Source organism: Dasypus novemcinctus, chromosome 3 (genome assembly GCF_030445035.2).
Source record: "Dasypus novemcinctus isolate mDasNov1 chromosome 3, mDasNov1.1.hap2, whole genome shotgun sequence".
NCBI classification, from domain to species: Eukaryota; Metazoa; Chordata; class Mammalia; order Cingulata; family Dasypodidae; genus Dasypus; species Dasypus novemcinctus.
This window is the reverse complement of record NC_080675.1, coordinates 86619185-86638216: the sequence shown is the minus strand read 5'-3', so window position 1 is coordinate 86638216 and position 19032 is coordinate 86619185. Positions and strand designations below refer to the sequence as shown.

Sequence of the window (19032 nt, the reverse complement as noted above, 5' to 3'; positions counted from 1 at the left end):
GGATGAGGTTATAGCTCAGGGCAAAGGAGCAGAGAGACTAGGTGGCCTTAAGAGAAAAAAATAAGGTACTGCATATAGGTCAAGCGAAGTGTCTACCACAGGAAGGGGTTGCACAGCCACCCTGTCAGGACTGGTTACTGCTCCCAGCTCCTGGTTTTCTACAGGATTGACCTGGCAGCGATTTGGAAGGAAGATACCTTTGTCCATCTGGCCAGAAGGAACATGACCTCTGGCCTGGCCAGATCTACCATGAAGTCCCTCACTCTTTCTCACCTCTTTGCTGAGTTCGGAGTGACACTCAAGGAGCTGATCATTCCTCTTTCACATTTGAACTAACACCAGGAAGTTCTTCATTTACACCCTGCGACAAAGATAACGGCACAGCTGTTGGATGTGAACTTTTCTTCCCCACATCCCTGGACAACCTGTCAGGATGCAACAACTCCCAATGGCAAAACCTGGCAAATGGTTCAGGCATTTTTCTAGTTTACTCACCAATGAATACATGATGTGCAATCTATCAGCCACCTTCCCTGACATTGCTGCGGACACAGCACAAGTCTTTGAGTCTCAACAAAAGTAATTACTCTGTAGCCAATTTTTTTTTTTGTCAAGTGATTTTCTTTGCTATTGTTTTTTTTTTTTCTCTCTATTTTTTTTAATGTTACATTCAAAAAATATAAGAGGTCCCCACATACCCTCCACCCTCTCTAGCCAAATTAGTTTAGGATAATCAAATTGCATTAGACTTCCTCCTAGCCCCACAAGGAGGCATGTGTAGGGTAATACCTCAAGGGAAGTGGAATAAGAAGTGACTAAAATCTATCCGCAAGCTCACTGGCTACAAAGAGTGAAAACAGATTCTGCGTGGGACCTCTTCAGCTGGCTCCCAGGGGGCAACGGAGTTTGGATGCAACCATTACTGCTGACAGACAGACGCAACACCCACCTTGGAGTAATGTTATGCGTAGGTGAAGGCCTGTGGTGTTCCCGCTGCTGTTCCCAAACTTTTACTGCCAACAGTGTTGAGAGCCACGGGCTGGCAGGCCAACCCGTCTCCACCTTCATGTCTGGATTGGAAGGTGGGCTTATGTTGTGGGTGATGATGCAGAGAAGGCTAGGACTCTTGGAGAGAGGCCGAGGGTCGGACTATGGGGAAATTACAGACACATGCTCCGCAGCCATCTCCCAGCCCTCATCTACCCCTGCCAGCTATTATGTTGTGCCATGAGGTTTCCTTATGTTTCCATTCCACAACCTAGGGGGGGATGTTAAGTCTAATGCAAAGGCCTGACAGACCTTAAACCTGGAATCCAAGAGAAAGCAGCCCCAGATGCTAATTAAGGCAGGAATTCTCAGTGGCAGAGCTCCCTCCCCAAGGGTGAATAAATACTACACTTAAACAGTATAGATTTGTCTGTCTTCTCTGTTGCAAAGTGGGGCAGGCAGAGCTGCCCTCTACCAACCCCAACCACAGCCATTTGGGCCACCCTGGGAGATCAGATCAGCCATGATGGAATTTCTTCCCCTCTCTTTTGGACCCTTTGTGCTGTGTAAGTAATAGAGGGGTCAGTTGCTGAAAGTTTCTGTTGTGCCTGACGCCGTATTCCCATGTCATACCGGGTAGAACCTCATTCCACAAACTCACACAGAAACAAAGCTATAAATCATCTAAGCTTTATATCCAATTGGAAGAACTGCAAACAGCTTTTTTGACAAGTAGTTCGTAAGTGTATGGTAGATGGCTTGGAACCTGGGATTCCTCCTGAGGAAGGACAGACAGCTTGTAGTGGCTCTGGGTCCCTGATATCACACTTATAAGTCTTTCACCAATAATGTATGTCTGTAAGTAATGTCAATACTACTTTATTTTGTTTTGTCTTGTTTTCTAAACCTATTGCCTTTCACCTAGGACAAATACCCATTTGGAAGAGACCAGGTAGAGAAGAGGGACCTGGTGATTATATTTGCTTAGTTAAGATTGGTAGCTCTGCCATATAGATAAGGAAACACTTATTCCACTTAGCCAGTGATATCCATTAGAGTTAATCCATGGTAAGTCAAGAGACATAAAAAGATAACAAAATATAAATAAAAATAAGAGGAAAAAGAGAACTTCATCATTGGCAGCAATAGCAGGATCCCTGTGGCATCTATTACAGGGAGTACAAGGTGGCAAACATACATTCCAACAGGAAAGAAAATTGTGGTAGGATCTAAAGATAAAGCATTGCCACTGCTGAGGAATTCACATACTCATCTGCATCAATTGTTTTTATAGTTCCATACTCTGTTTACAATAAATCCAGGTAGGAAGGCAGGGAGAGAGAGAAGGATAGAGGGAATGAGGGAAGAAGAAGAGAGGGAGTGAAGGTGGAAGAAAGGACACACTGAATATTTATAATATACATAGTTCCTAACTAACCTCTGTGTATGCTTCTCTTAACCTTAAAATCTACATTCTTAAAGACATGGAATCTTTATAGGGTATTTGTGGTAAGAAACATATATGGAGGAAGCGGGGGAAGCGGATGTGGCTCAAGCAATTGAGCTCCTGCATACCACATGGGAGGTCCCGGGTTCAGCCCCCGGTGCCTTCTAAAGAAGACAAGTGAGACAGTGAAATGACGCAATAGGCTGGCACAACAAGCTGAGACAAGATGACACAACAGGAGATCCAAAGAGGAAAATATATTGAGAGATACAATAAAAGCAGGAAGAGGAGATGTGTAACAGTTTGATATAATTGATGAATTCCAAAAAGAAATATTGGATTATGCTTGTAATCTGATCTGTACCTGGGCACGACTGAGTTATAATTAGGGCATTGAGTCCTCACCCCTTGGTGGGTGGTGACTCACAGATAAAAGGCATGGCAAAGAACAGAGTTGAGGGCTTTTAATGTTGGAGTTTTGATTTTGGAGTTTGATGCTGAAGACTTGAACTGGAGCCCTGGGAAGTTAGCACACAGAGGAAAGAGAAGCCAGCCCCAGGAAGAAAGGAACCTTGAAGACAGAATAAAGCAAGTCCCAGGAACGTAGGAACCCAGGAAGCCTGAACCCTCACAGATGTCAGCAGCCATCTTGCTCCAAATAGACTCTGGTAAGGGAAGTAACTTATGCTTTATGACCTGGTATCTGTAAGCTCCTACCCCAAATAGATACCCTTTATAAAAACCAACCAATTTCTGGTATTTTCCATCAGCACCCCTTTGGCTGACTAATACAAGGTGGCTCAAGCAATTAGGCACCACCCTCTCGCCTGGGAGGTCTGGGGTTAGGTTCCTGGTGTCTCCTAAAAGGAAGATGAGCATATAACAGACACAGCAAGTGCAAACAATGAGGGGATGGGAAGAAATAAACAAATAGTAAAAAAAAAAAAAAAATAGATATGGGAATGCCATATACACCTAAAGGGTTTAATGTTTTTCTTCCCCAGCTAGAAAGCAAGTTCAATAAATGCAGAAGATGTGTTTGCTTTGCTTGGTTTTCTCCATTAACCATTGCTGTATCCTCAGGACTGAGAACAGTGTCCAGCATACAATATGTGCCAATACATATTTGTTGAATAAATGAGAAAGTTAACACATTACTCAGGAACTTCATATGGTTCTCTCTCTCTTTATAACATTAAAGATGAAATGTTTAATATTATTCTTCAGAGTGAGAAAGCACACCAAGTTCAGAAATCTCTTATCTTGTATCATTTTAGTTGAAGTGTATCTCAACTTGAAAATTAAATTGAAGGTTTGCATTTTGGAGTAAGTCCTCCCCAACAGTCTAGTACAACTGCTTGAAATAATGAAAGCCAGATATCTTCCTTCACCAGTCATCAGTAAACTTGGAAGAAGTCAGAGAGAACATGGGTGTAAGTACACATGGAGAGGTCTGAGTTCCATTTTTCAGTCCATAAAACCTACAAGTAGTGACATGGTTAATATTGTTCTATATCTCATTTGAAGCAAGGGATGCAAGGGGTTAGTGTAGATTGGGAAGAATGTGAGCTAGTTCTGGTGGCTGAATGTCAGTTGAGGGCAGCAGAGAGCTACCAGAGATAAAAGTGTGTTCAGGAGGAAGATCAAACAGTTCCCAGCTGACGAGATGGTGAGCCATCATGTACTGTTGAAGAGGTCGTCCATTTAATAAGCCAGTCCGTAGGGTAGCCAGCAGGAATGGGGTTCCCAAATACATTAAGACATGAAACCATGAAACAAGGGAGAAGGGCAGGAAGAAACACCATGATACTCAAAATATTCTGGACTCTGGCTCAGCACAGTTCTCAGGAACCATTGATTCAACAGTGATCTCTCTCAAGAGCTTCTGAATCAGATGATGATTGAGATTCCTTCCAACTCCAAATTCTTGGATCCCAAGATTAGCAAACATGTTTTGAGTGCATTCCTTTTGCAAAGACTAACACTCCTGTAGAAAGAATATAAAATTGTTAGTATTAAGAGGAGAAAATCATTGTTCTATAAATCCACAACTTCTCTAAAAGAAAAAAAGAGAAGAAAAGCACAGACTCTACCATGTTACAAAAGTTTCCTAGAATACTTTAAAAGTTGAGACTTCTCAATATGTGCAGTGGAATCTTGGTGAGACCTAATGAACAGCAGCATCAGTCGTAACTTGGGTTCCAAGTCATACCACTCTCAGACCTGGAGGGTGATGGGGAGCGAGTTAGCAACCTATCTATAAGCCAGTATTCACACTTCTTTTCTGTGTCTTCCTAGTGGCATGACCTTAGGAGTCATTTTAGCCTCTTTGGGTCAGTTTCTTCACTTCTAAAATAAAATAAAATTTCTCTGTATGGACTCTGAAATGAATTCACAGGGGAAAAAATCCCATATAGAGTGCCTTAATTTCCCAACTCCTAAAAAAAAAATACTGCAAAAAGGGTTGGCTTAATAACGGAATATATTGACTCAGAGACTAAAAGGCTTATCTCCTCTCAGGGTTGGCATGTTCTGGCTTCTGATGATCTCTGGGGTTCCTTGAATTTCCCATCACATGGCTATGTCCTCTTTTCTCTTCCTGGCTCTGTTGACGCCCAGCTTCTGCCCCCACATGTGGCTTTCTCTACTTTTACTGAATTTCTTCTGCTTATAAAAGTACTCCAGTACTCTGGATTAAGATGCATCCTGTTTCAGTTGGCCATATCTTAACTAAAGTAACATCTTCAAAGGATCCATTTACAATGGGTCCACACCCACAGGAATAGATTAAAATTAAGAATATGTTTTTCTGGGGTACATAATTTAACCTACCACACAGAGATTCATATATTTTTATACTCATCTGAGTCACAGGAAGAACAGGAAGATGTCTAAAGAACAACAGAAAAGTACCTAAGACATAAACCTTTGACAAATTCAGAACATTCCTCTGTATAGACAGGATTCTCCTATATATCTTCAGGCTCACTGGAGTCCATATTATATACTGAGAATATTTGCATCACAGGGTGCTATTTGTCTCCCTTAAGTGGTCTTCTTCTTGCTAAATCATGTAACAATGTTCCAATACAGATAGAATTTGGAGATATTTTACTATTGCTTCCAGAAGGAATTTATTTCCAAGGTCACAGAAGCAGCAAGGGAATGTGGGCTATTTGCAGCCAGAATATTCTGGCTCTGGTTCATAATAATAGTAATAATAATAATAATAATAATAAATAATCATCACATGAGGATATGGGAACATGTTAGAAAAACTCAAATACAGCTGCTTCAGCTTTGTGTTCAGTTTAGTCCTGTTCTCACACTATGATTTTTCTGATGGACAGCAAGAGAGAGAGCTGAGCGCATGCCAATAAGTTAGTCAATGGCTACTAGAGAGCCTAAGATTTTTATCATTTTTCAAATCAGAAAAAGGGGCAGATGGGCCAGACACAGAGAAGGAGGGGTCATCAATCCTGACTTCTAATGGAAGGCTTAACTGAAAAGTTCAGAATTGACAAAAGCCAATTCTGCCTTGAGTCACAAATAACAAGAGAAGAAGCATAAGGAGGTCTTCTCAAATGAAGGCCAATGATTTATTGATCCATAGATCTTTTGGGCTATACTGGATCACAAAGTATCCAACCTCCTCAATATATGTACAAGTAAACTAAGGTCTGGAGAAGTGATGTGACTAGCTCAAATTCTCCCAGGTGTTAACAACTAGTCCAGTTATCTATCACCCTAGGCAACTACCTGGCTAGGCTAGCTAGCATGCCAATTAGAAGCCAAATTCCATAATAAACACACAGAATAGACTGGTCAAAAATAAAATGAAATAAACAAATTTGACCTCCTTTAAAGTTACAAAATGGATCCATATATTCAGTATTTATCAGTTTCTTTGCCAATAAGAAATGAAACGCAATTGTGCTAGAGTGATTGCGCACACAAACTACACCCAAACAAACAGCTAGTTTATAAATTCACAGGAGATGAATTCTTTCTACCACCTCTCCCTAGAGTGTTAAATGCCAACCAAATGCTAAAATTTTTATTCTTAAAAGAAATGTGCTGTGTAGTCTCTCCGACATTGCTAAGACTTCACCTGTGCCCAGACATCTTTTCACTGAATCATTCCAGGAAAAAAGAGATGGAGGCCATCCATGAACAGGAATCTCATTTCCTCGCATATTAAAATATTTTGAGCAAAAGTGATATAGACAGAAGATAGATCACAACTACTTAAATAACAGTAGTGTTTTCAATATGTTCCTGATATTGACTAGATCAGACAGCAATTTCAAATCAGCTAAATGGTTGGTAGAAAGGAAAAAGGAAATTCCTGTAGAAAAGAAATTTCAGAGATGTCTCCTTTTCTCTAAGTATCTATTTAGAAACATATCTAGTGATCATTTGGAAAATAGTTAAATAAAGTACAACCCACAAATCATGTTTTTAGAATTACTCTCCACTTGGAGTTTAAAGCATTGGAAGATATTCTTTACAATTGTAATTTTTGAAAACATGAGATAAACTCTTTTCCTTTATTTATCTTATTACAATAAGATAGCTCAGTAAAAATATCCTTTGCTATCAAATGAGCACTGTTTGCAAAACAGACAATCACGACTTTGAAATCATTCGTGGCTCTCTCTGAAAACTATCTTCAGTAAAATGCCATACCTCCATTGTGGCTATTGAGCATCTTGGTCACTAGATGTCGCTGCTGCCGTTTGAATGAGTTTTCTTGATAGGCTCCAACAAAAAAAGGAAGAAAAGATTCTTAAGGTTTTTAGACTCTTTAAAATTCTAAATTTTTAAATTGTGCTATTGAGAGAATTTTTAGTGAGTCTTTTATATATTAATGAATGCATATCACTTATTTTTCACATGAAGACCGGAAGACCTGCAAAACTGAAGTAACTTGCCTAAAGATCCATAGGTAGTAATGGTAGAGCCAGAGCTAGAAAACAGTTCTCCGACTCTACAGTTCTCCATGTCTATAATTCACTGCCTTAGAAAAAGAAAAAAGTGTTCCTGGTGTGAACAATGAAGACAATCATCTTTTGAAACCAAAGCCCGCTAAACAATATCTATTACATGTTAACTTATTTTTACTTTGCTTTGTCCCTGATGGCCTTTTTGAATCTGGGCACGTATGAATCCTGAGGACACATCATGGCTTTCCCAGCCCAACTTAAAGAGGAAGAGGACCTGACAAAAGGCTATCAACCAATTCAGGTAATTTCTTGCCTGAAAGTCTTCCCCATGGGAAAGACAACAGGTAGCCAGGAGAGTTACCTCTATAAAGTAATTTAACCTAGACAAACATGCACAGTGCAGACACAAACACATGCACAATCCAACAGACAGCATCTCCAATCTAGCTTCCCAGCCAGCTAAAAGAAAGCCAGTGGAGTCTCTTCAGAAGGCTGGGGCTAAGAAGGAGGCAGACATGGCTCAGAGAGTCAGCCTGACCTATTTTTATGGACTAAGGTGAAGAAAAAGGAAAGGCATGGACTGGAAGGAAGGCTGAAGGCAAGTTAACCGAGAGGCATCCAAGTGGCCACTATTGTGGCTTCCAGCTACTCTTGCTCACGAAGGAAAACCAAAAATTCATCAGCCCTCTAGGTGGACTGGCAGACAGGAGAAAGAAGGGGGAGCTTTCACAGACATGCTTAAAATGATGAACCCCTTTTCCAACCCCCACCTCAAATAAAGAAGGGGGTGAGAGTAGTAGGCGTGCTCTAGAAAGAAAAGAAAGAAAAGGAGCCAACCTCGCGGCTTGCCTTGGAAAAATCTCCACAGATGAGCATTTCTGTTGCGTTAAGTAGCCCGCATTTGCAGCCTAAACACGTAGGGGACGGCTAACATCGCCAGTTAATATAATGCAGAAGAGGAATGATAGTCCTGGATGTTGATAGTGGTAGCGCTAGATGTGCATGAAACAAAACGAAACATCTCTGAGCAGGACTTCAACTCTTACGGGTTTGGGTGGAAGGGATGCTTGAACTGGGGTAACAGTTTTTGAGGCTCGGTTATTTTTAAATGTATATATGTATTTCGTTTTACTATAAAAAATAATTTCTGCAGGATGGAACGAGCTGCTTAATCTGTGGTTTGGGGGCTCCTTTGGGTGGGACGACAGGAAAAGTCGTCTCCGGGATGTCTCCTTCAAACTCGAGTGTCGGACTGAAAAGTGACAAATGAGGAAGTTCCAAAACTCACTATTAAAAAAATGGCCACCACCTCCACGCAGCTTCTTTCATCCTATACTTGAGAGAGAGAATGCGCGAGAAGGGAGAAGAGAGAATAGGGAAGGAAAAGTGAGAAAGCAAGGAATGAGAGAGGGAGAAACAGATGGAATGGAACCTAACTGAAGTCCAATTCTTTTCCACGGTGTTTTCCCAAAACTAATTAAACTTGTTGCTTCGGTCCTCGCCTTTTTAGCAAACTTTCAGCCTGAGCAGTGTTTTAGTTTCATTAAAGCAAAAGAAAACGAAAGTTTGGCCCGAGAGAAGTGACTGGAGGGCGGGCGTGCTGCGCTCGACTGAGCCTGCTGCACGGATATACTAACCGGACGTTTTGCGCATTCAGTATTAACTTCTCTTTCCAAAGCCCCCTGAGCCTCATTTAGTATTTCCTTTCCCCCAGATGGTTTAAAGAAGCCAAGCGAGATCCAGGAGTGAGTCTGGCTTTTTCTAGGCGAGGAGGGTTGGGATCCACCCACACTAAAATGCGAAAAGTCGCCGAGTCCCTCCAGCCCCAGTCCCAAGGTCCCCCGCGCAAAGTGAGGATTTCTCCAAACTCCAGCCTCAGTGCAATGACCTGGGGTTTCCTCTACCCATCCAGATATGTCTTCCCCCTTGACTCCTTTAACTCGGTGTTCAAGGAACCCACTAGGAAAACTAAAGAACCCACGGGGCTCTGAGAACTGATTAAAAAGGCCATGATCTCCCATCTTCACTTGGGGAGGGGCGCCGGGAGGGACTTAGGAGAGTGTAAAAGCCCCGCGCGGTACACACTACCCGGCAGAGGGATCCAAGATGTTCTTTCTCTTTAAAAAGCCCGAAAGAAGCCCTGGGCATGTGGTGGTTCCGGCATCAGCCGTCTCTCTTTGAGACCCGAATTCAGACGGCTCTGAAAGAACTTTGGACTACAGTGGATTCTCTCTCCAGACCCAAATATTCCCGGACCGGCTTCGCTAACGCGCCCTTGGCTTTCCTGGGAGAGCGCCGCGCTGCCGGAGACTCAGCGCTTCTGTCAATTGCCGAAGAGAAAGACTCGCACAGAGCAATTACTAAGAAAATATTGTGACGATGTTGTAGGGCTGAAGGGGATGTGAGGGGGTGTGGGGAGGGAGTTAGTTTAAAGAGCAATTTGCAAAGAAATATTAACTTTGATTTCCGAGGTCACGGCCGGAAAAGGGGTTGGCGTTGGGTGAACTACAGAACTCTTCCGCTAGGGGGCGGACTTCGGTACCGAACAATCACTGGGCGAGTGCTGACTCCAAACACCGAATTAAGCCTCTTGGTGGTTAAAAATAATAATAGTAATAATATAGAGGTGCGGGGCTGTTTTTCCCCCTTTTGGATATTTATTTATTGCAGGGAAAAGTCATTGATTTTCCTAAGCAAACTGTGTTTCTCCTTCACTTGGTGGAAAATAAAAACTGTTTGAATAAATAAGTTATTTCTGAACATTTTGTTGTCAAAGTGTTAAATGTTCCCGTCATTTTTATTCAAACACTAACATGATTACAGCCAATTATATATTCACCAGTGTTCTTTATTTTAGAGTAATTGTACTTGTCACTAATAAAACAGAGGCATAATGGATCGCTACTGTTCTGGATTTTCAAGCAATTTTGTGTAATTTGATTGAATTATACATCTTATCTGCTACTTTTTTTATTTTTATATTTGGGGATCCTATTTTCTTGAAAATTGCAGCTCTATGCTTGTTTTGTTGTTTCTCCAGTAACGTACACTTCGGTAACACTGATAAATAGAAAGAGTCCCTTTGAAATGTCGAAAATCATCTGTTTCTTTCCCCACCCTCTCCCTGCACTTCAGCGCGGGGAAGACCTGAACTCTGCCTGCGAGGGAGTGAGAGCGAGTGGGAGCACTTCCTGAAAAGTCCAGCGCCCAGATAAACTCCCCAGCCCCCACCCCAAAGGCAGCCGCCTCCGGCATCAAGTCATTGGGGTTTTGTCTCTTTCCTGTAATGATACTGTTGGGAGTCTGGGGCTTCAAACATGCCAAGGCAAGCAGACCATGGGTTCAGTTCACGCGCAATATGTATCAAGGGAAAGGGTATACACGGCGCAGCCGAAAGATGAACTGTATATATTACTCCAATTTACCCAACCCCCAAAAGCCCTACCTAGCCACCCCACCCCCGCAATTATAACAATTATCTGTCTACTTGCTTATGTTCATTTTGGTTTCAGATGTACACACGTAGTGAACTGGATCAATAGTTTCTTTTAGACCATTTCGATAAAAAAAAAAAAAAGACAGGAAAAGAGAGGCACGCACACCTACTCCAATGTTCACATATCGGAACAAATCAAGAAATAAACTTGACAGCAGACAGACAGGAAGTAGGATTTTAAGGAACCATCTCTGTAACTGAAAGGGCAGAGAATGTGCCCTTCTTTTCCTACTAAACCCCTTCAGTTCTTAGGACAGGACTCAAACGCCCCGCTAGGAGTTACAGCTGCTAAGTGGAGCCAAAGTAGAGCCAAAGGCTCTAATGAGAGGCTTGTGCATGACCCAATATTTATCAATAATACCAAAACAAAATCAAATGGAACCAAGATTGAAGATTTTGAACTGCTTCTAAAGACCTGGTGTGGATACACGCACGTGGGTGAAGAAAGTAGGTGGAGGTGAGTTGGCTGCCATTTGTCCGCCCTGGGGAGCAACCCTAGGGCAAACTCCAATGCTAACTGATCACAACCAGCCACACTATCAGCTGAAAATTTTCGAGGGGACAAAGACTGCAGAGTGCACGCGAAAGATATTCTAAACCTTTTTTTCGTTTCTCCAAAAATAAACGGGGGCATGGAATCAATACCGTATTCATGCATGTAAATAGAGAAAGGGAATTTCTTCTGATTAAAATAAGAGGGAAAAAGGCATATTTCATGTGTGATTCCACATTGCCTTAAAATCTAGTGTCTCCCATTCCGTGATTTGTTTGGTGGTCAGGACTTAGCACGTCCTCCAGGAAAACCTGCGCGCTGCGTTTTTGTGTTACAGGCTGGAGAACAGATACTCAGACCATTTAGGGACCATTCTCTCGTCTTTTGGGTGTTTACTCCAAGACCTAAGGGTAGGCAACCTACGAGCAAGCGATCTGAGTACGATGGCCCGCACGGCAGGCGGCCGGGGAGGCTTCAAGTTGGGACAGCTCGGGTGGGAGCCGGAGGGAGCCTGGCAGCTCCGTGACCGCGCAGCCGCCGCCTGCCAGCGGCACTGGCGGATTTCGGAATGAGCCGGGCTTCTTCAGCGCTTGGGTTTCCTCTTGGCCTCATCTATCTTACCTAGCAAGTTCACGCTCCAAGAGAAAAGAAAAGGATGGATCGGGGCAGGGGAGGGGTAGAAGAAGAAAAAAACCTCTTCACCGCGGTGATTCATACACTCGGGAGCCAAACTTGCTGACCGTGCTTTCTTCTTTAACTTTCCTTTCTCTCCTAGGTGCCTTAGGACAAACCAGAAAGAAGATACTAAAATTGGTAAACAAGAAAATCTATCTAGGATTGTTTTAAAAATAAAAGTGCACCCTCCCCCACACCACCTTTGTTGTTGTAGATTCTGAAGCTGATGAGTCGAGTGGTTTTGTTTTCCCAGGATAGCGGTAACTTGTTCCTGACGGCGTTCTCTATCTAGCTTACCCTGTCGTCTTCTCACCTCCCCGCAAGCGGCTCTTTCCAAAGGACAGGAGAGATATAGAGGTACAACTGTACTCCTCCACTGACTTCGAAACCCCTTAAATGTGAATGAATATTCGAATTTGCTCCACCTGCACTGCACCTCATTTAACTGGGAGCTGTGCTTAATTCCAGTATGCACTAAAGACCTTTAACTCTTTATTTTCCCCGTTCACCGTGGCAAATGACCTCTTAGCCCAAAAATATTGATCTGTGTATGTGTGCTTTCGTGCTGATATACAAACACGAGACATTTAGACTGAAAAGGCAATTTTAAGGGGAGGGGGATCTGGAAATGAAACCTGAAAGCAAGGCCTCTCTGGCTTGATTGCGCTCGGCAGGCGCTGGCGACAAAGGAGCACAGGACCAGCGCGAGGGTGTGCGCTGAGAGAAGAGACGCTCGTCACCGGGAACCGGGAACCGCCGCTGTTACCGCGCAGAGGGGCTGGGCAGGGAAGAGGGATAAAGGCGACCTTGCAGGAAACGTTGTCCCCAAAGATTTTTCACAGTATTGAGTTGGGGGAGGAGAGACCTACTGGAATGGATGGAGAGAGGGAGAGAGAGAAGGCAAGTGAGTGTGAGATGGCTAAGAGGTACAAATTGACCTCTTGGTTTGTCCACATGGATTTTTTAAAAAGCAGACTGATTAATAAATTCACTTTTTTTCTCGTGTGATTTTCCCCATGTGAAGGGGGAACGTTGAGATGGAGGGTTCTCAGCATTCCTCTTGTCCTGCTCGCCCACTTTCCCAGTTTTCTCTCCTCTGATTGCTCCGCAGATTGTCAGCGGAGAGCATGTCCTGAACCCTAGTCATCAATCCCACATATGAACCTCGGGCTGTTCTGTGGACTCTGTACTTTTAACTATTGAGAGGGTGATTAGTGCAGAGTGGCCGCAGAATGGTTGCGTCTCCCACCGTCCCATCTTTCCTCACAAGGACTCCAGTTTGGGAGCAATTTGGAAGTTTGCTTCAAAACAGAGAGACTTGGCGCCCAGCATTCTCCAAAGGGCCATACAAACCTTCTAGACTATTCAGGCTTCTACTGGAAATCAAATTGGAAGCTTCAACTAATTAAGGAGAACAGTGATGGGATAGTTACAAGTCTGGACTCTTCATATGTTGAGGTCTGTAAGCTTTTCTCCCAGCCTATGTATTTAAGTCATAATTTTTCTCCCTCAATGTCCCACTGGTGGAAAGTTCAAGTTAGCACTTTCCTGAGTGCTGGTTTTTGTCAAGTCTCACTTGTTCACTTTTCAGATAGACTGGAGAGTTAAAGCTACAGACCTGAGCTCTAGCTTCCCTCATTTTCCTTTCCCTGACCCCTTTGAAGGATGGGGTGCGCCATTTTCTCTTCGAACAACCAGAGACAAAACAAGACTTGGTCCCTTGGGTGTATTTACTCTGATGGTGTGGGACCATTTCTCGAAAAGGTAAGCAGTGAAGGAATGGAACAGGCCTCCCCACACACTATTAGGGATTCAACCCCTTCAGCAAATAGTCCACCCTCGAAGGTCTCAAGCATGCTTGCAAATAATGGGAAGCAAGTAAAAGGGTGAAGGGCATTTTATATGTACAAGACATATGCAGAGGATTAGACTGAGAAGATCCTCGGAGGCACTTCAAAGGACCCTCGGAGCTGAGGTGGTTATATTTGGTGGTGAAGCTCTGCACACCTGGCTTTCAGCCTGGTAGTTTTGGCAAGAGGCCTCTCCCACGCATATTTTGCTACAGATCTCAGGAAGGTTCCTTTGGATGTGTCTGTACCTGTCTTCAGAGAGCCTGGAACCTCTGGCAATGTCACAGCAACCTGCCTGCAGAGTCCCATAGGTCTCTGTCTGGGCCTTCTCGTTTTACCTTGGACTTCCTTGTTTCCGAAGTGGTTCCCTAGCTTATACAAGTTAAACATTTCGACTCTCACATACAAGGCTCTCCCATAGATTTTTTTTTCCCGAGGTTCTCAAGCAAAATTGCCGGTGCCACAATGTTATGATGGAAGGATGCTGAAATGACAGGCCTAGTAGACGCTTGTCTTAATCATCGGCTTCTTAATTTAGTTTTAGTGCGGTGTGTGTGTGTGTTCACGCGCGCGATTGTGCGCGCCCCCGGGGATGTTGAAGGTGCGCGAGCGCGCGCGTGCTGAGAGCAGCCGCTGACAACCTGCAGCTCCCTAATGAGTGACGAGGCAGGGCTGCTGCAGAAAAGTAACACTTCCCTGGTGTGAAGACCTCTTACTGGGAAGTTTAGTTCACTACTGTTCTCGCAAACCTAATCGTATAACCTGTAACCAAAACCCACAGAACAAGGATACAACACGCTAAAGAGTAACTTCTAATCACTAAATGTTAGCACCATTACCTGCTGTTAGGAAGGGATTACAGAAGAGTTGGCTCCAGCGAGGGCTAGCCTCACTCCTCACAGAATTATTCTGGAAATACCTGGATGCCTCTGCAGGGATTCCGCTGGCTTCCAAACGTCACGGGGTCAGGGACTCCCTGAGCACCTGCAGGAAAAGACCTTTAGCCAGAGCTTGGCACTGGGCGCCGCTCCAAGGACACCCTGTCCAGGGAGGCGAAAACAGGATGGATTTTAGGTAAATAAGACCCACCTGCATTTAACCGGCAGGTAACAAGGAGAAAGTAAGCGAAGCACAGGCCAGAAGTGGGAATTAGCCCCTAAGGAAGCCAATGAAACACCGCCAAATGGAAAGATGAAATGCACTGCACCCTATTCAGATGCAGAATGCTGTGGAGCCTCCGTTATTAATTAATAGGCGAGCGGGAATAATCTAATTCACTTCCCAATCAATTCTTCCCTTGGAACTGTTCGCTCTTTACAAGGCCTGTCCTCTTTTGGGAGGGGAGGAGGGAAGGAAGGAGGACCTCAGAGGAGAAGTTTAGCACGATACCACAAAACTGCACTTGATCTGTCTTCTGCTTTTATTCATTAATGAACACACTTGTAAATGTGTGTGTGTGTGTAAGGATGATCAAGATTAAGTTGATCACAAGCGAAAAATAAATAAATAATGTAGAATTCATTTCAGGTCTGAGGTAACTGGATGTCTTCTGAAGGTAATCACAGAGACTGAGCGAGGCTAGAAATTCACAGCTAGGGCTTCCTGTGCTTAGGGACAGAGGCCCTACATAGATGCCTGGCAGTCCTTCAAATCCAATCTTCACCCAAATTGGAAGGTAGGGTGTACAAAGCCCTGTCCAACAACTTTCAACACACACAATACTCTGTCCAAGAACCCCTCCCCCTCTATTTCAGCCAGTAGCATTTCTAAAAAGACGCCACTGGTGAGACAAAGGTGGGCCACTGAGTAAACAGTGCATCTTTTGTTGAAGAGCCCTACCATGTATATATACATTACCCTATCTCAGCAAAAAGGGCATTTAAATTATTAGGAGGAATTCAAACTCACTTCCAGAAAGATTGCAAAATGACCTCTGCCATTAAAGAGAATAGATTCCTAATATGATTATTTTAAACTACATGCTATTTGTTCTTACACAAATATCCTATTTTGAGAGTCTTACATCCTTGCAATCCTTAAAATAATATGGCATAGTCTTAATTTGCATGAAAACGTTTCCCAGTCAATATACGTTCCTGGCATATAAAATCAGAGTACAGCTTTCATTAGCAGACCCCAGTTTTTACCATTTGAAAGTAAACAAAAGAAAAAATTTATTTTCACCTGCTAAAATTTTATAGAGGGTTACAAAACCATGCCCTCTCAGCTTTGACCTAAGAAACACCTTCAAACATTAAAAATTCATCAGTCAGAGCTGGTGTTGTATTCAAGGAATGCTGCTCCAGTTTGCTGCTGAGCTCCGATTTGAATAAAATGCCCAATGTTAACAAACAATACCCACGTTTGGCACTTTGTGTATTAAATTGATCAAACAGATTTTAGGAGGCACAATGCACAATTTGTACAGACCTGATTGAGTTAATATAATATCAGCAAATTTTACATCGAAATGATTCTGTTTCTTTTCTTTGTGTTTAAAACCAGCACAGATTACAAATTTTAATGATCTGAAAATGTTTGGTATACAAAATCATGCTTATTTCAGTATTAGCAAAAACACAAGAAATTTTTCAACACAAACACCCAGCTGTGTCTATTTTAAAAGCAGTTCAATGACAGCTTGCACTTATGAGCATGCAATCAGCTAATTTCGCTTTTTTTTTTCTTCTGTGTTAATCAACACTTTCCTTCCTGCATATCAGAGTACAAATAGTATAGTTACTCCACATCAGTAAATGTTTACGTAACCTGTCCTTTCCCAAGAATCCGGTTACACCGAATCATTTCACGCTAGACCGACTACGAAAACGTACCAGGCCGTCCACCTCAGAGGGAGCCCTGCGTGCCATTATAAGTGATGGTGAGAAGGGGGGTGGGGGGGGGGGGAGGAGAGAAATGGGGAGGAGTGGGTGGAGGGATGGAGGGAGAGGGAGAGTATTGGAGGGAGGGGAAGTGGTGGAGGGAGGGAGGAGTAGAAGGGAGAATGAGGGGAGGAGGGATGAAAGAGTTTAGGAAAAGTAGGAAGAAGAGGCCTGAGGAGGGGAGGAGAGCGGCAGGAGGAGAGCTGAGCAGGAAGAGGAAGATCCACAGATGTCTCCAGAGGGGCCGGCACAGCCCATTAGCTCACCGGCTCGGTGAGAAATCCGGAGCTTAGAAGTCAACGTCTGGGGCCACGTCACTATCAAAGTTGGTTGCTGGAACCTTTGAATTTTTCCATATGTAATTAGTTTGTTTTAAAGTAAGGAAATATGTGGAGGTGGGGAAAAATACATACAGTAGAAGGTTGTTTGAGGTTAGTCCAATATTCAGAGCTCCTTTGTGGCATTCCTAGCACATACATATTAAAAAGTCCCTAGCCATTTGTAATTTTTAAAATTTCTCTATTAGAATTTCAGGTGTGTGGGCGGAGGGGGCGGGAGTGGAACAAGCCCCTAATGATCTGCCTACTCATCAACTGCATTCTTTATCTTAGAATTGAGCTTTATTTTAAACATCACATATTAGCATCACTCTCTCTTCCTCCTTGATTTGCTTAAAAACCAAGCCTGCCAGACAATTTCACTGAGAGTTTCTCCAAGTGAAGAAATGCCTGCATTTTATGAGTATTTACCTTAGGAGGGGGAAAGGTGTTTTTCATTTATACTTCTCCTCCACCAACCTCAAGTCCCAGGCTACATCCTCCGTAAAATGTGGCGTGTTTCGTGCCCGTGTGGGATGAGCCAGCCTTTGATCAGTGTGCTCCGCACCAAATTCCAATGCCTGGGAAATGCTGGGCCTTAGCCCTGCCCCTGGCCACGGGATCCTTTTAAAGCCCCTGATTCGCAATTTCCCCACTCACTTCAGCCTTCAACCAAACCTTCCCAGTCCCAAAGGCCAAGATTGTGAGACCCACGTTCCCATGGCTCCTAGGAGCCTTCCGGCAGCACTCAGGGTGGGAAAGGGCTGGTTTCAGGATGCTGTTACTTCAGGATTGAGGCCCGCGAAAAATAAAGGCATTTGAGAAACGGAAAGGAAAAAAAAAAAAAAAAAAAAGAGGGAGTGGAAATACGAAAGCTTAAAAAGAAAAAGAAAAAAAGGGGGGGAACGAAATAGACGCCCACCCTTATTTTTCTTCTAATGTCAACAAGCAAAATGAAAGCATTTCCAGGGAGCTAGCTTGCGGCTACTCGCTTCCAATTCGGATTCGAAGCTGAGCAGAAGCTGGGGCGGCGAGGAGAAAAGACACCGACTCACCCCGCGCGTGAGCGACGGTCTGGAGCAAGAGAGAAGGGAAAGGAATAGACGCACATATATAACATGTGTTACCTGGTTTATTTTGAGATTGTTTGGTTTTGTTTTCTCCCTGGGAACCTCTCATTTCGGAAGACCATCAGGGACGCCCACCACTGAGCCGCCCCCGCCCGCCGCCGCCGCCGCCGCCGCCGCGCCGGGAGCCGCAGGCCTGGCTTCCCCGAGGCTTCCGAGCCCGGAGTTCGCCGCCGCCGGGGCCGCAGGAACCGAGTAAGTAACCCTGGCTTGGCCCCGCGCTCGCCTGTCCACTTCCTCCTCCGCATCCCATCGTTCCCACACCTCTCCCAGACTCTCCTCCCCCAAGGTATAGGACCCCCTCCCCACGCCAGAGGTGGGCCTTTCCCTCCCGACCCTCCGAAGCCTCGTCCGAAGGTTACCTCCAAGGGCACACTTCTCCGGACTCAGAAAGGCCAGACCCGGGCCGCAGGGCCGACTCCGGAAAGGGGTGCCTGGCCTCTTCCTCCATTTCCTGCCCTCTCCTTTCATCCTTTCCCTGAGCGCCCACTCTCCGCCTTCCCCCACCCCCATCCCGCCCCACCCCCGCTTTTAAAAATAAAATGGGACACAAACATTAATCAATAAGGGAAAACATTGACGCTCAAACGAAAATGACCCACTACAATGAGAAGCAAGCCGGAAACGTGAGCTATTGGCCCTGAGAGGGGGACTTCGGTGGAGGGGGCGGCGGGGGGCGCGGGGAAGGGCCGCGGCGCCAGGCCTCGGCGCAGCGAGCTCCCGCCGGCGTAGCCCTGCGCGGCTCGGCGCGGCCGCGGGGTTCGAGGCCCGCGGCGAGGGGGAGGCGAGCGCCCGAGGGGGCGGGAGCCGGC

At 44.4% G+C, this 19032-nt stretch overlaps 1 long non-coding RNA gene across 2 annotated transcripts; it reads right to left on the bottom strand.

The window, feature by feature from the left end:
- Nucleotides 1-1661: 1661 nt before the first annotated feature.
- On the bottom strand, nt 1662-18710 carry LOC131277958 (uncharacterized). Of its 2 annotated transcripts, none has more exons than XR_009185035.1 (4): nt 18583-18710; nt 14734-14878; nt 7124-7195; nt 1662-4421 (listed from the first exon to the last, which is right to left on the bottom strand). It is a non-coding gene; the product is annotated as an uncharacterized lncRNA (long non-coding RNA). The 2 variants fall into 2 exon arrangements; XR_009185036.1 differs by lacking the exon at nt 18583-18710 and adding an exon at nt 16729-17040.
- Nucleotides 18711-19032: the final 322 nt, after the last annotated feature.